Source organism: Lygodium microphyllum, chromosome 25 (assembly GCF_053477565.2).
Source record: "Lygodium microphyllum isolate KBCC chromosome 25, Lygodium_microphyllum_v1.1.10, whole genome shotgun sequence".
In the NCBI taxonomy this organism is placed as follows: domain Eukaryota; kingdom Viridiplantae; phylum Streptophyta; class Polypodiopsida; order Schizaeales; family Lygodiaceae; genus Lygodium; species Lygodium microphyllum.
The window spans coordinates 36,583,667-36,598,231 of NC_141159.1; positions in this window are offsets into that span (position 1 = coordinate 36,583,667).

The window sequence follows — 14,565 nt, forward strand, 5'->3', positions numbered from 1 at the left end:
ATGCAATTCTCGTATTGTATCACTAGTAAGATGTCTAATGCATTTAGCCTTAGATAGCAATTTACACACCTGCTCATCACCATCGGTCAACTCAGTGATAGTTCTGACATGCTGCTCATAGTCATCTTGCTGCTCATGTACAATAGATGGCTGTCCATGCTCATGACCATAATGCTCATGCTGTCCATATGGATGGTCATACCAATGTGGCTGCTGCTCATAATGGTATTCATGCTGTCCATACAGCATATGGTGATAATAGCCCTATTGTGCATCAAAGGGACAATTTGGTTGAGCATATGCATTTGCTTCCAATGATGTTTGCTACTCACGTACATACGCATACTGCTCATATACAACAGATGGCCGTCCATGCTCATGACCATAATACTCATGCTGTCCATATGGATGGTCGTAGCAATGTGGCTGCTGCTCATAATGATACTCATGCTGTCCTTATTCCGCAGGCTACTGTTGTAACTAATGTGTCCAACAACCAACCTGCAATCTACTTCAGATCTATAAATCTCCCTGAGTGATGCAAAGAGACTGTCAAGAAACCTTAAAGCTTGCAGCTTTGACTACTGAGATTCACCTTCTTTCTAGTAGAACCATCATTCTTGCATTACTCTTAGTCCTGTTAGTCTCTGCTCCAACTATGCTTGATGCATGTCCTTTTCTGATAACATCTCAAGGTCTATCATGCGATCAACAGCTGTATTCAGGCTTGATCAACCTATTCAAAGGTGACCACTACTAAAGGTCATGCTCAGATAAACCAAGTTTGGTCATACACAACAACACATCACAAGCTTAACATTGTGCCAAATCAGTTTTAAACTGAGCATCAAGACCCTCACTCAAACGGAGGATTCAGACCCTGGAAGCTCTGCCACTGAATCAAGAGTGGACAATAATCAACCCTCTTCCTGCTCACACAGCTTCTTTCATTCCCTTATCAAAGTGAGAAAGTCCTCAACAGCTTCATTGCACACCTCTATCTCTGGATGATTGTATTTCAAACTTAAGCATGCATACTCATTCAAATCAAGGGCCCATTTGTGACAAGCTTTACCGACAGCAATGTTGCCCTTGTATAATGCACCAAACCCCTCTTTTTTTTTTAACTGTCTGCTTGAATTGCATCTATCATGCTAGTGTATTGCACAGGAGCTTTCAACTGACCATCTGCTGTTATGACAGCTGAAGCATCTTTCCATCTTACCATCTGCATCCTTCTGCCTACCACATCTAAAGGATATGCAATAGTCTGACCAGTTGTACCAGCTGTAGCTCAGGTCTTGTCTTGAGGCATCAGTGATTCCTGCCTTTGAGAGGGCATGCGAAGCCATGTTTGGGCAAGTGGATGCAGCATTTCAGAAGGGCATATGTGAGCATCACACTCATGCACAGTAGCAATTAGCTGCTTCTCATAGCTGTCTCACCTCAATACTCCAGGAGGCATTGGCATCACCATCTTTAGAAGGGCTTCTGAAATGCTGCATGTAGGAAGCCATGGGGCTTCTGATGGTTATGGCCAAGATCAGTTCCCCAGGTGGAAGTGTTGCTTCCTCCTCCATCATTACAGATGGGCTGCTTGAAGGCTGATCCTTTGAACAATCACTTTGGAGCTAACTTGTGCAATATAAGGACTACATGAAGTCCAGTGTCTGGTCTCAGGACTATAGAAATACCAGTCTTTGGAAATGATCTTGGTTCAGGTTCCTGCACTGTCATTGGATACAGGGAAAACGCCCATTGGAACGAAGGCCCACATTAGGGCCAAAAACGTTTCAAAAATGGCACTTGTAAGAAAATGATTAAGTTACTAATTAGTTGAGGTTTTAAAATAGTGAACCCTCCAAATTTGGCCATTCAGACGTGATTAATGAGAGAATTTATTATTCATTTAAGAGATTAGCCATTAAATGCCTAAGGACGTTAACTCATGTCAGAGGTCGCTTTTCGGCCATTATTCTTTCTTTTTGAATATTCTACTATCACGTTTTCCACCAAAATCACGCTTTTTTTTTCGTCTGCATTCATTTGAATCATCGTTCTCTCCTCTTCACTTTGTTTCATAGTTCTTAAAGCAGATTTTACTCTGTCGTAAAATTTCTCACCAAAATCACGTCCGGTTCTTACCAGCAGCGTGCATTGATCTCCCTTCGTCTCCTTTCACAAAATCTTGAGAAGGTGATCAACAATCAAAAGAGTCTCTACACAGAGGATCAATACCACTTACTTGCCGATTGAGCTATAGAGATATGGTCCTCCATGGACCTGAGACGTCTCGTTAGTTTTCAGCAGACCCAACTAGGTTGGGACATCCAAGCCGCATCTTTACTTCGACCCCTAAGATATCCATTCTGTAAGATTTTGTTTCAACTAAATCCAAGCTTTTTCTTCAATCTCTTTAATTTGATTCATAAGAAAATGGGTAAAAGAGTCCCATGGTGTTGATGCAAATTGGTAGGGATAGATATACTGAGGATAATCCTTAAGCTAATAGAACAGAAAGTGAAAATTTTCACTTTAATCTTGACACTTGAAAATAGAATATCTTCATTATACAGTGTTGTAATATCAACTTTTTAGCAAGGAATAATTGATATCATACCCTCAACTATAATTAGCACTATGGGGTTTCAAGTTTCAATATCTTCAATTGTGATTCTTATTAGCACTATCAGATTTCAATACCTAAATGATGGCTTGATGTCATGGGATGATACTACTCATGCTATCATATCCTAGCAAATCTCTTAAGATCTCTTCCCTTGATTTGTAAGAAGAAATAGAAAGGACTTGACTCTATTTCTTTCTCTCAGAACTCTGATTCTAATGCAGACTGATTTTATAATTGAAAGCATCACTACATTATTGATGCTTTATCCTTGTATATCTTTTTTCAAATGTAATATATCTCAATTTCACAAAAAAAAGACCATCAAAATAATCTTTGTGATTATAGATCTCCTTTACTCTATATCATTCATGATCTTATTTATTTTTAAAAAATAGTTTAAAGAGTATTATATGATGTTATACAAAGTTCTCTACATGAAATAACATGAACTTTTGACAAGTCAATGAAGTTAGATAAATAAATAACATGAACTTCCTTGAGCAGAAGAGGATCTAGATTGATTTGTTTGTTGATCAAGTACTCTAGGAGAGATTGGAACCTTGACAATTGTCTGCTTTGTCCTTGTCATCATTGTTATGCCTGAGAATATGACATGAAGAGTAAAAAAAAACTATTCATTGGTATGGTCGATACGACATGGAGAGGATAAGTTGATATGACGCGAGAGCAGCAAAGCCAAATTTTCGCAGGGTCATATTCGTGCCGTATCGTGGAGCAGCTCATACGGCGCGAGCGTGGCAAAAAGCATAACGTTTGGTACTATACTTCTTGCTCCGTATCGTGGATGAATTGATATGGTGCGAGAGTGGCACAACAAAATCTCCGTAGGGGTCCTCCTCGCTCCGTATCGTGAAGGAGTAAACATGCGCGTGTAAAGTACACCCCCCTTGTAATGACTTATTTTTTGTGAGACCTTAAACCCATTAAAAAAATTCAAAAAAAATCCCATAAGTTTATTAGGCTCTGAAAATTTTTTAGAAAATTTTAAAGATTTTTTTGAGCTCGTTTGCTATTTTAAAACTATTTTTTAGCAAAAAAGGGCCTAAAAAGACCCAAAAAATCACAAAAAAACCACCCAAAAATAGCATATCCGATACGGCACGAAAATAGGGTATCCGAGCAACACAAAAAAGCCACCCAAAAATAGCATATCCGATACAATGTGAAAATGGGATATTCGAGCAGCACAAAAAAACCACCTAAAAATATCATATCCGATACGGCGCGTGGGGCTCGGAGCCCCATTTTCGCGCCGTATCAGATATGAGCCCCATTTTCACGCCGTATCGGATATGCTATTTTGGGTTTTTTTGGGTATTTTTTGGGTCTTTTTTAGGCCCTTTTTTGCTAAAAAATAGTTTTAAAATAGCAAACGAGCTCAAAAAAATCTTTAAAAATTTCTAAAAATTTTTCAGAGCCTAATAAACTTATGGAATTTTTTTTGATTTTTTTAAATGGGTTTAAGGTCTCAAAAAAAATAAGTCATTACAAGGGGATGTACTTTGCACGCGCATGTTTACTCCTTCACGATACAGAGCGAGGAGGAACCCTACGGAGATTTTGTTGTGCCACTCTCGCACCATATCAAGTCATCCACGATACGGAGTGAGAAATATAGTACCAAACATTATGCTTTTTGCCACGCTCGCGCCGTATGAGCTGCTCCACAATACAACGCGAATATGACCCAGCGAAAATTTGGCTTTGCTGCTCTCGCGTCATATCAACTTATCCTCACATGGTTGACTTTATGACTTTATGAATTATCCTTACATTGTTGCTACTCATGCTCATAAGATCACCCTAATGAATAAAGATTTTAATATGATTAGCAGAATAAGGTACCGAGGATGATGTTTGCAAGAGGAAAATCGATGTACTTGGACCTGTTAATTATAAGAGAATAGGTGAGGTGTATGGGCAAATGGTTATCAATGTTTCTTGCACTTCTGAGGAAGAGGACTATCTTAGCATATCTCATGAGGACAAGTCCATGCTAGTTGTAAAAATGATATTTAATTGTTAGATTCTGTAGTTTATTATTGCATAAGGTAAGGCATTTTGACTCTAAAAAAATTTAGTATATAGAATAATTGTGCTATTGATTGCAAATAACACCCCTTTATTTTTGCTATTAGCTTTAGGACATTGATTGCATCTCTTAGCCAATAAATATCTAAAATTATGTGTATTGTTGATCCACTGTTATCAATGGAATTTTTTTCGAGATTTGGTTCAAATATAGCAATGTCTTTCAAAGCTTTTGATTCCATCACAACTACCATTTTTTTTTAAATTACATCGGATACACTCACCAGAGAAATTATCCTCATGAACTCTCTAAGTGGTATCCATGGCCAAGGAAGAATGTGGGTTGAATGGAATACTGCTTGCTTTTTGGTTAATTATTTATTTTATTTGATTGTCTATTTTAGTTACATGTTTCCATTTGCAGTGCTGGCAGGCTCCTGACTATCCTCTTGGACACCACATATGAGGATATTGTTGATCCTAGAAAACCATATAACTCTCTCTAACAAGAAGTACCATTGCAAAGTCACAAACTCATACATATACTTGTGGAAAAAGAGTGCTTTTCAAATGTCTGTAGGACAATAGATTCAAAGATACTCAAGATAGATGGAGTGAATGTAAGTCTCTTTCATATTGTTGGTTTTTTTAGGGACCCTTTTTTACCAACTTGTTACATTTTTTCTCGTAGTGCTAAGATTACCCTAACTCATATATGCGATGCATAAGGGAGCAATGTATTGAGTTGATTTTGGATAGGGTAATCACACTAGTTGATTCCGATTCCCCCTCCACAAAGCCACGAAACATGCATAATAAAAGAACCCATAATCTGATCAGCATAGATAATGTCTCTCAACACCTTATGAATCGCATGGAAGGTTCCACTTAAGCTTTCCATAGGTTGCCATTCCGTACTTGTTGATAGAAATATATCTACAACCAAGAATTCGTTATAAGTACTTGCTTAAATGAAAAAAAAACATTATCAACTCAAGTCTTACAATGTGTTTGCTGCGAAATATACTCGTTTGGAGGCAAGTGGATATCCTTCGCCATGTAAACATGTTGTAGTTTGATAAACCACCCTTCATGCATAATTTTGAAAGAAATGATACGTCCCTTCCAGTGATGTTTAATATCGTCTCGTTTTTTTATTTTCACCTTATGAGAGTCCTTGCAAGAGGGCAGCATGGCAACCTAATAATTTATACTAAAGATCTTTGGCTCCCAATTTTCATCAACTCTGTGGCTATAGACAGTGCAAGAGTTTACTAAACGAGAAGAGCGCCTTCTGGATGCCATACTTAAATTAAATTCGCAGAGAAAGAAGCTCATCGAGAAAGATGAATGAACTAAAAAGTAGAGAAAGAAGCTCACTGAGAAAGGTGAATGAACCAAAAAGGAATATTAAGAAGACTAATGAAAATATATTGGGCGCCAAAAAGTTTTCGACTTTCTAAAAAATCATCATTAACTTCACAGCAACTTTATTATGTAATTTGTCAGATTTTATAAGTAAATAAGGACTTTGGGACTACCAAAACATGTCAGACATTGGAGATTTTGGCTAAAAAGGAGGAGAGAATCACGAAGTGGACTCTACTATCTCCAAAAAAGAGGAGACAAGAATACCATATTCTTGCACATGTGGCAAACTCTCTTTGGCGTTTTTCTTAATCCCGTGATTAACAAAAGTGCATTTTTTGAAGCGTTTTCGGCCCTAATGAGATAGCCATGGTTCACAAATGTACTCGAAGGTGTTGGCTTTGCAACCTGGCCATTTTACTGTAGAGAGCATGGCAATGGAGGTTACACAAATTCTTCTCAATGCTCAGTCACTTGATGGATCTGTTCGCAAGCTTACTGAAGATAACTTGAAGCAATTTCAAGAACAGAATCTGCTAGTGTTCCTTTTGTCTCTTGCACATGAGCTTGCAAACAATGAGAAACCTCCAAAGTGCCGCAGGCTAGCTAGACTCATCTTGAAAAACTCTCTTGATGCAAAGGAGATGGCACGGAAAGCAAAGCTGGGACAAGCATGGATCTCCCTTGATGCAGGTCTGAAATCACAGATCGGAGCACTTCTCATGACTCTGACATCTCATGTTGCTGATACAAGTCACACATCTTCCCAAGTAATTGCTAAAGTTGCTGCCATAGAACTTCCACAGGGGCAGTGGGCTGAGTTGGTAGGGACACTTTTGAACAATATGGGAGGACCACAAGCTGAAAAGGCTCCTCATGTAAAGCAGGCAATCAATGGAAGGATTTTGAGTGACTTGGACTTGTCAGAGAGAGATCCTATCAAGTGCTGTGTTGGAGATGCCATGAGTGAGGTCCGCTCCACAGCAAGAATGTGTTATCGTGTTTTTGCCAAGTGTTGGCCTGATAGAGCTCGTCTACTGTTTACAAGCTTTGATCCTGTTATTCAGAGACTAATGTCTGACAAGGCCGACCTCCTCCCGGAACTGCAGGAAGCTTCTGTCGTCGTGCACCATGTCGGCCATCTCTGTTTCTCCACCGGCCTCGAGGTCTCTAACTCTGTCCTTGCGCAGATTCACATAGCTCATCCCACTCGATCTTGACAATAGGTCATTCATGGTGGAATGATCTAAGTCTCGGGTCCAAGAGGTAACACACAAAGGAAAAATGCCGGTGGGGTATGGCCAGTGGAGAGAGAGAGAGAGAGAGAGAAAGATCATTACCCAAGCGGAAGCGATGAAAGCCCTAAGGCACCGCATGGAGCAACAATCTGCAGAAAATGTCAGAAACCATGGACAATTTCGAGAAGCTGTTTGTCGATATGGAGGTGCAGGCGGAGTTTGTTGAGACTGCCATGGCTGGAAGCACATCCTTGTCCACCCCTGAGGATGAGGTCAATTCATTGATGCAGCAGGTTGCTGATGACTACGGTCTCGAGATTTCTGTTGGCCTTCCACATCCGTCCACTAGTGCACCTATTCCTATGAAGGAGGCTCCAGAGGAAGATGATCTGAGCAGGAGGGATGGACTGCTCTACATTGGGCAGCCCACTATGGCAGAGAAGCAATGGTTGCAGCCTTGTTGGCTGCTGGGGCGAATCCAGGGACGATGACTGATCCAACACGTGAACATCCCTCTGGTCGTACTGCAGCAGATATTGCTTCTTCAGCAGGTTATGATGGGATTGTAGGATATTTGTCAGCGTGTAGCCTCACATGTCATCTTCATTCTCTTACTCTCAGTGAGAATGAGCAAGATGAAGCTCGTGACAAGAAATGAAGTAGAGATCTTGGTTGCACCATGAAAGCTTGAAGAGAAGCTTGAAAGTTGAAGAAGAAGAGGACTCACTTTTGGAGAGTAACCCCATTTAAACCTCTGTCAAGTTCTATAGTGACCTCCTTCACCCAAAACCCCTAAAATTTTACCTCAAAGTTGAAAAACGAGCTGCCATTTTGTCTCCATGCCTTCAAATTTGATCAAACCTCCTGACATAGCTTGTGTGGAGTCCAAGAAAGCTGCCATGTCTAGTACTTCTTGACTGCTGTGGTTCTTCAATGCTGTATCTATGCACAATAAGGTTTCCTGAAACTGACAAGGAACTAAATGTAAAGAAGGAGAGAGAAAGAAAGGATCTGAAAACTAAGCTCTGATACCAACTGTAATGAAGGAGACCTAACTGTCCTAACTAAGAGGAAAGAGAGAGAGAAGGACTGCAGAAGAAGAGGGAGAGGAGAGAGAAAGGTAAGAAGAAGAGAGAGAAAGAGGGTGATGAGGAGAGAGAAAGACTAAAAGTAGAGAGAAAAAAAGGCAAGAAGAGGAGAGAAAAATGGCTAGCAGCCATGGAAGGACAGGGAAGAAGGCGAAGAAGGTGAGAAAGGTGAAAGGACAAATGTGTATTCATTAAAAAAAATGGTCCTATGTAGTGTCCCTTACACCTTTTATACTTAGGTCAACTTGACCTAACTATTTCCCCTCCATTACAAGATCTATGTTTGCTTTCATGCTCTATATTTTTCAATCCTTGTCAATCATTGATGCAACTCATGGAGATTTGCCCATGCATGATAATTAGCACATTTTATGCAAAAAATGTAGCGTATCTCATGGAGGTCTCTAAAAGACCATTTCACACTGATCATTAGTCATAGCTCACACCTAAATGGTCCTTGATAGTTTAAATTGGTCCAAAAAGTCTTGTGATGGTCTCTAACAATTAATTCTAGTCAACTGCATGTCTAGCATATGAATTGGTACTTTACACAATGGCATACACTAACTTACTCTTAATAGCTCATGTAAATCATTGAATAACTTATCCCATAGATACACACTAAAATCTTGTCGCATTGAAAAACATGCTTATTTTCACAAGTTAGACATGGAATGTCTCGATGTCATTGGGATCTTCATTACTATGAGAGAAAATTTTCTCCTTTGTGTACACTACTTTCATACCATCGTATCCATTTCGTAGATGCATAAGTCTTTGATAGGTAAAGTCAGGGTCCTATTTTCTATTTAGATTTTGGGAAGAGATCAAGCCATCTAAGTTGGTGTTGATCCAAAAGATCCATTGTTGGATGGAAATAGGACCCAAAAAAGAATAAATTTTTATTGTGACACCTACAATTGTGTGATTCCACTTGACTTTACATTCTTCTTTGCCATTTGATGTTAACACCATCTACCATGCACAATGTAACTAATACAAATAGACAATTGAAAATCCACAAAGTAAATAAATAAATTCTTATTCTCACAAAAATAAAATATATAATATAAAATTCATAGAGACATAGTCTCTCTCCTCTCAAAACAATTGGAGTTTAAGAAAAGTAAGAAAAATAAGCTATATTTCTCCAATTTCTTATAGTCCACATGTGCATGCATGCACATACTTACACACATTCTCTCTCTCTCTCTCTACTTGTGCATAACAAGAAGCAAGAGAAAACAAGAAAACCATGTTTTTCTTTTGTGGCAGAGGAGTAAGAATGAATGAAAATGGAGGAAGGATGAACATCATTACATTATGAGTATGACACACTTGAAAGAAAATATGTGTTTAGAATGAGTACAGAAAGGGAAAGTTTCAAGTGTAGATATATTTTTATTTTTTCAAAATAATCATTGGAAATTTTAAGGGCATTATGGATACTAATGTATATTGATAGACATACAAACATACATATTGACACATATTTTCAATGCATATTCCAATGCTAATACCAAAATCCTTAATATTTTCATTACGACATTAGAAACTAGTATTGGAATGCTCTGCATTTACCGTACTAGAACTTACTTTACAATTTTCAAAACTCTTACGTGAACCCTCAAGGAAAGATAATAGGAAAATGGGAACAAAGGAGACTCCTTTGACTTTTCTTGATATGTTTAGGGTGCATTTAAAGCAAGAATCTTTCTAGTCAACCATTTTATGAGGTGAGGATAATCTTTTAAAGACTTATTTAAAAAAAATCTCATGTAATTATGGTGCATAGATTGGTCGCCGTATGCGCGTATAGTGAGCGTCAGAAGGTCCCCAAGAACAAAAGAACTCTACTTTTTACACAAAAACCAATGAAGAAAGCTTGCAAGATATGAACAAGAGACCAATTGGGTGCAATCTCCCCCCATGCCTTGTGTGAGCACTCCACAAAGCATGTATTTAATATATTATTCATCTTCAAGCTCAAATAATAGCCCAAATTACAAAATAGTACGCTTTAGCTTTTGAGTTTGCTTTTGTGCCAATAAAGAATTAAAGCTAATGGGCGCCCAAGAAGTCAAGCGGTACCCAAATACAATGTCCAATATAAATATTTAAATTGTGCATCCATGCGCATACAAAAATAATAAATAAATATAAAGCACTTTAATAAATAAGCGCGACAAAATATAGGCGCCATGCCTAAGATACGCGCCCATAAAAAATTGATGATAATTTGAATACATGCTATCCTCCAATGCTTCCCAATGCCACCGCTGCTTGCTCTACACATCAAATGAAGCATTCACAATTGTTAGAAAAACAATACAATTAAACCGACAAAAGTGAATACCTAGTAGTCTTCAGCTACATAAATAAATTGGTTAGAAATCAATCCTAACCTTAATTTATTACGAGTGCGCACTCTAAACTCATAAACATTTATTAATTTAAATATGTATTTTGTGGAATCACCTGCTATGGAATCACCCATGTACACATAAAATTAACAAAACTCTTGAAAAGGATAGGCATCCCCATCGACTTCTTGCACAAAGAATCCACTTTGTGTATGAGCCTCGGTAATAATAAAATTTTACGGAATCCACCGCAAAACCTCACGGAATCCACTGTGGAATATGCCTCCTGGCATCATACCCCCGGGGTACAATGAATTTCATGCAAAATAAATGATCGAAATGGAACAGTCACACATAATCTTTTTTCATAAAATATGAATCCATTATTATATGACAATGAATCACTAGGAATCCAATTATTTGCAACTAGTTTATTCCAATCAGCTTGAAAAGTAAGATCCTGATGATAAGTATCTTTCATAAGGATAAGGGAATCAAATGATATCACAGAAATATTATGAATTATCGGTCTTCTACTCAAAGCATCAACTACAACATTCTCTTTTCCAGGTTGATATTGTATAAGGGGATGAAAACTTTGAATAAAGGCGGCCTATTTAATATGTCGATCAGATATTTGTGGTTGACTAAGGAGATGTCTAATGCTTTGTTGGTCATTTTTTATCATAAATTCAGATCCCATTAAATAATGTTTCCATTGACGTAAGGCTTGTATTATAGCTAACAATTCTTTGTCATAGGTAGAATATTTAAGTTTAGATGGTTTGAGTTTGCAACTAGAGTAGGCTATGGGATAAGAATCTTGCATAAGGACTACTCCTATTCCAGATCCACTAGCGTTAGTAACTACTAAGAAGAATGGTCTATTGAAGTCAGGTAGTTGTAATACAGGAGCATGAGTTAAAGCGTGTTTCAATAAATCAAATGATTTTTGTTGATTGTCAGACCAGTTATACACAATACCCTTCTTTAAAAGTTTTGTCAAAGGTAATGCAAGTAATGAGAAATTCCTCACAAACTTTCTGTAAAAGCTGGCAAGACCTAGAAAAGAACATATTCATGCACATTTTTTGGTATGGGCCAATTTAAAATTGCTTCTATCTTTTTAGAGTCAACTTTAATACCTTCCAATGAAATAATATGTCCTAGATATTCAATTTCTGTTTGGAAGAATTCACTCTTTTCCGGATTAGCATATAATTGATTGTCTTTTAACAACTTAAGAACTAAAGACAAATGTTCATAATGCTCATTCTCATTTTTACTGAATACTAATATGTCATCAAAGAAAACTATGACACAATACTGATGTTTTAAAAATATGCGATTCATCATACGACTAAATGTGGCTGGTGCATTAGTTAAACCAAAAGGCATAACTAGAAATTCATAGTGTCCAAATTGTGTTCTAAATGCAGTTTTGAATATATCAGATTTATCCAATCTTACTTGATGATATCCAGATTTAAGATCTATCTTATTGAAAATGGCAGATTCTTGTAGCTTATCCATAAGATCATCTACCCTAGGAATTGGATATCTATTCTTAACAGTAATTTTATTTAGGGCACTATAATCAATGCACATGCGATAAGTATTATTTTTCTTCTTTACTAATAAGACAGGTGCACCAAATGGAGAACTACTAGGTCAAATTAATCCTCTGTTAAGAAATTATTCTACTTGGTTTTGAATTTCTTTCTGTTCAATTTGGTTATGTCTATATGGTGCTTTACATGGTGGTTGTGTTCCAGGAATTAAATCTATCTTATGATCTTCAGGACGTGAAGGTGGTAATCAAGGTGGTAAATCAGCAGCAAAAAAATCTTGAAATTGGGCAAGAAATTGTGTATGCCTAGGATGCATATGTTTTTCTTTAGCTTGAATTTCATTCACCCATATTAAATAGAATTTGCTACTTTTACGTAATGAACATTTAGCCTGAGTATGAGTAAGCAGTGGAAAATTATTAGAAGCGTGCATACCATGCAATGTGATTTGTTTTCCTTGAAAATAAATTTTAATTGAATGCGTAGAATAATCTATGTCAGGATTGTATTGATGACGCCAAGGCATTCCTAAAATAATGTCACTAGATTGCAAAGGTACAACTAGGAAATTTCTTCGTTCAGTATATTCACCAATTTTAATTTCTAAATTATGCACCTCTTGTGTTCCATTATATCTCATTCCTAGGAATGCAGCCTTGATACCATAATGTGTAGAAACAATTTGTAAATTTAATTCTTTGACTAATTTTGCAGAAATAAAGTCATGTGTGCTCCCATCATCATGTAAAATAGTCTTTTTTTTACCATGCACAAAACATTTCATTGTTAACAAAGAATGAGGAGTTGGCATACCTGGCAAAGTATCCGAAGTAGTACCAATGTTGTCATCATCTTCTGTAAAGTCCGGCATTTCCTCATATTCTTCTTCTTCTACTGCTCCCAGATAATTGATATGGACAAGTGGCTTTTTGGATTGACAATTGGCTGCTAGATGTCCAGGTTGATGGCATTTGTAACAAACTATGGGTTTTGCTTTAGATACATTGTTGGTAATGGCAGAAAGTTTAGGAATGTTGGGATTTAACTGTGAGGATGGCTTAGGGTTTGGATTGGTGTTTATGGCAAGGCAGGTGGTCGTGTCCAAGATTTACGAAATGAAGATGGAAGAAAACGACTTTGATTGAATCTTCGAAAATTTGAATTGAATTGTCTGGAACCATAGTTACCATTAGTTGGAAATTGTTGTGGTCGTTTGTCTCTTCCGCGAATCTTGTCTTCAGTGTCATGAGCCAAGGAAATTACATCTTCAAGTGTTGTTGGCGTGAACATATTGACTTCCGCATAGAAATGTCCAAGTAGGCGAGACATAAACTTGCGTTTATGAGTTGCTTCAGGTACATCTTTGAGCATTCATAGTTGCAGTAGGGCATTCCAGAAACGTTCAGTGTATTGAGAAATAGGTTTGCGATCTCTTTGTTGTAGAAGATCCCATTGCTTGATGGCTTTTTCATGGAATTGAGGAGAAAGGAAATTTTACAAAAATTTCTTTTGGAAAGTCTCCCATGTGTTAGCTATATATAGTCGGTCTATATATAGCGCCCCAGGTTCCCTCTATATATTCCTATCATGTGTGCTCAGTTGAGATACTTCGGGGGTTCCACTTGCGGTGTCTCGTGTCTCTCTTCTTCTCTCTCTTCCTCCGTTCCTCGTCTCCCTCACGCACTGTTCAACATGGTATCAGAGCATGCACAGGTTGATAGCTGAGAGTATCTTGCCTTGTTGTATCTGTCATCGGCCATGGTAACCTAGCCCCCCTCCGTCTCTCCCATTATGTTCGTCACCAGGAGGCTCCTTTGCCTTCACTATCACCAGCATAAGGCAAGAACACCCAGTCGGGCCCCCGCTCCCTCTGCAACGACCTTGCCCCCTCCCCATAGCGACCTGACCGTTGCTGCCAGACGTGGATCCAGAACTTCCCCTATTTTCTCCTCCATCTCCAGAACCTTCCACCCTCGTGCAAACGCTCACTCCAACACGATTCACCAGATGGCATGCAACGGCAAATTTGTCCTTTCACAAGAAATGGCAAACAAGGCTCTTTACTGATTGTGGCTCCAGTGTGATATAAGAAGCTGCTGCTCCATGTGAGTAAAGACACAACGTTGTTCTCATCCTTGGGCCTCAGCAGTGATGGGTTACTCTATCCAGAATGTGCTACAATTTGCTTGGCTTTCGTTTGCTCAAAATATTGGGATCTTAGCTATAAAGTGGCTATAATCCCCTCAATGGAGTTGC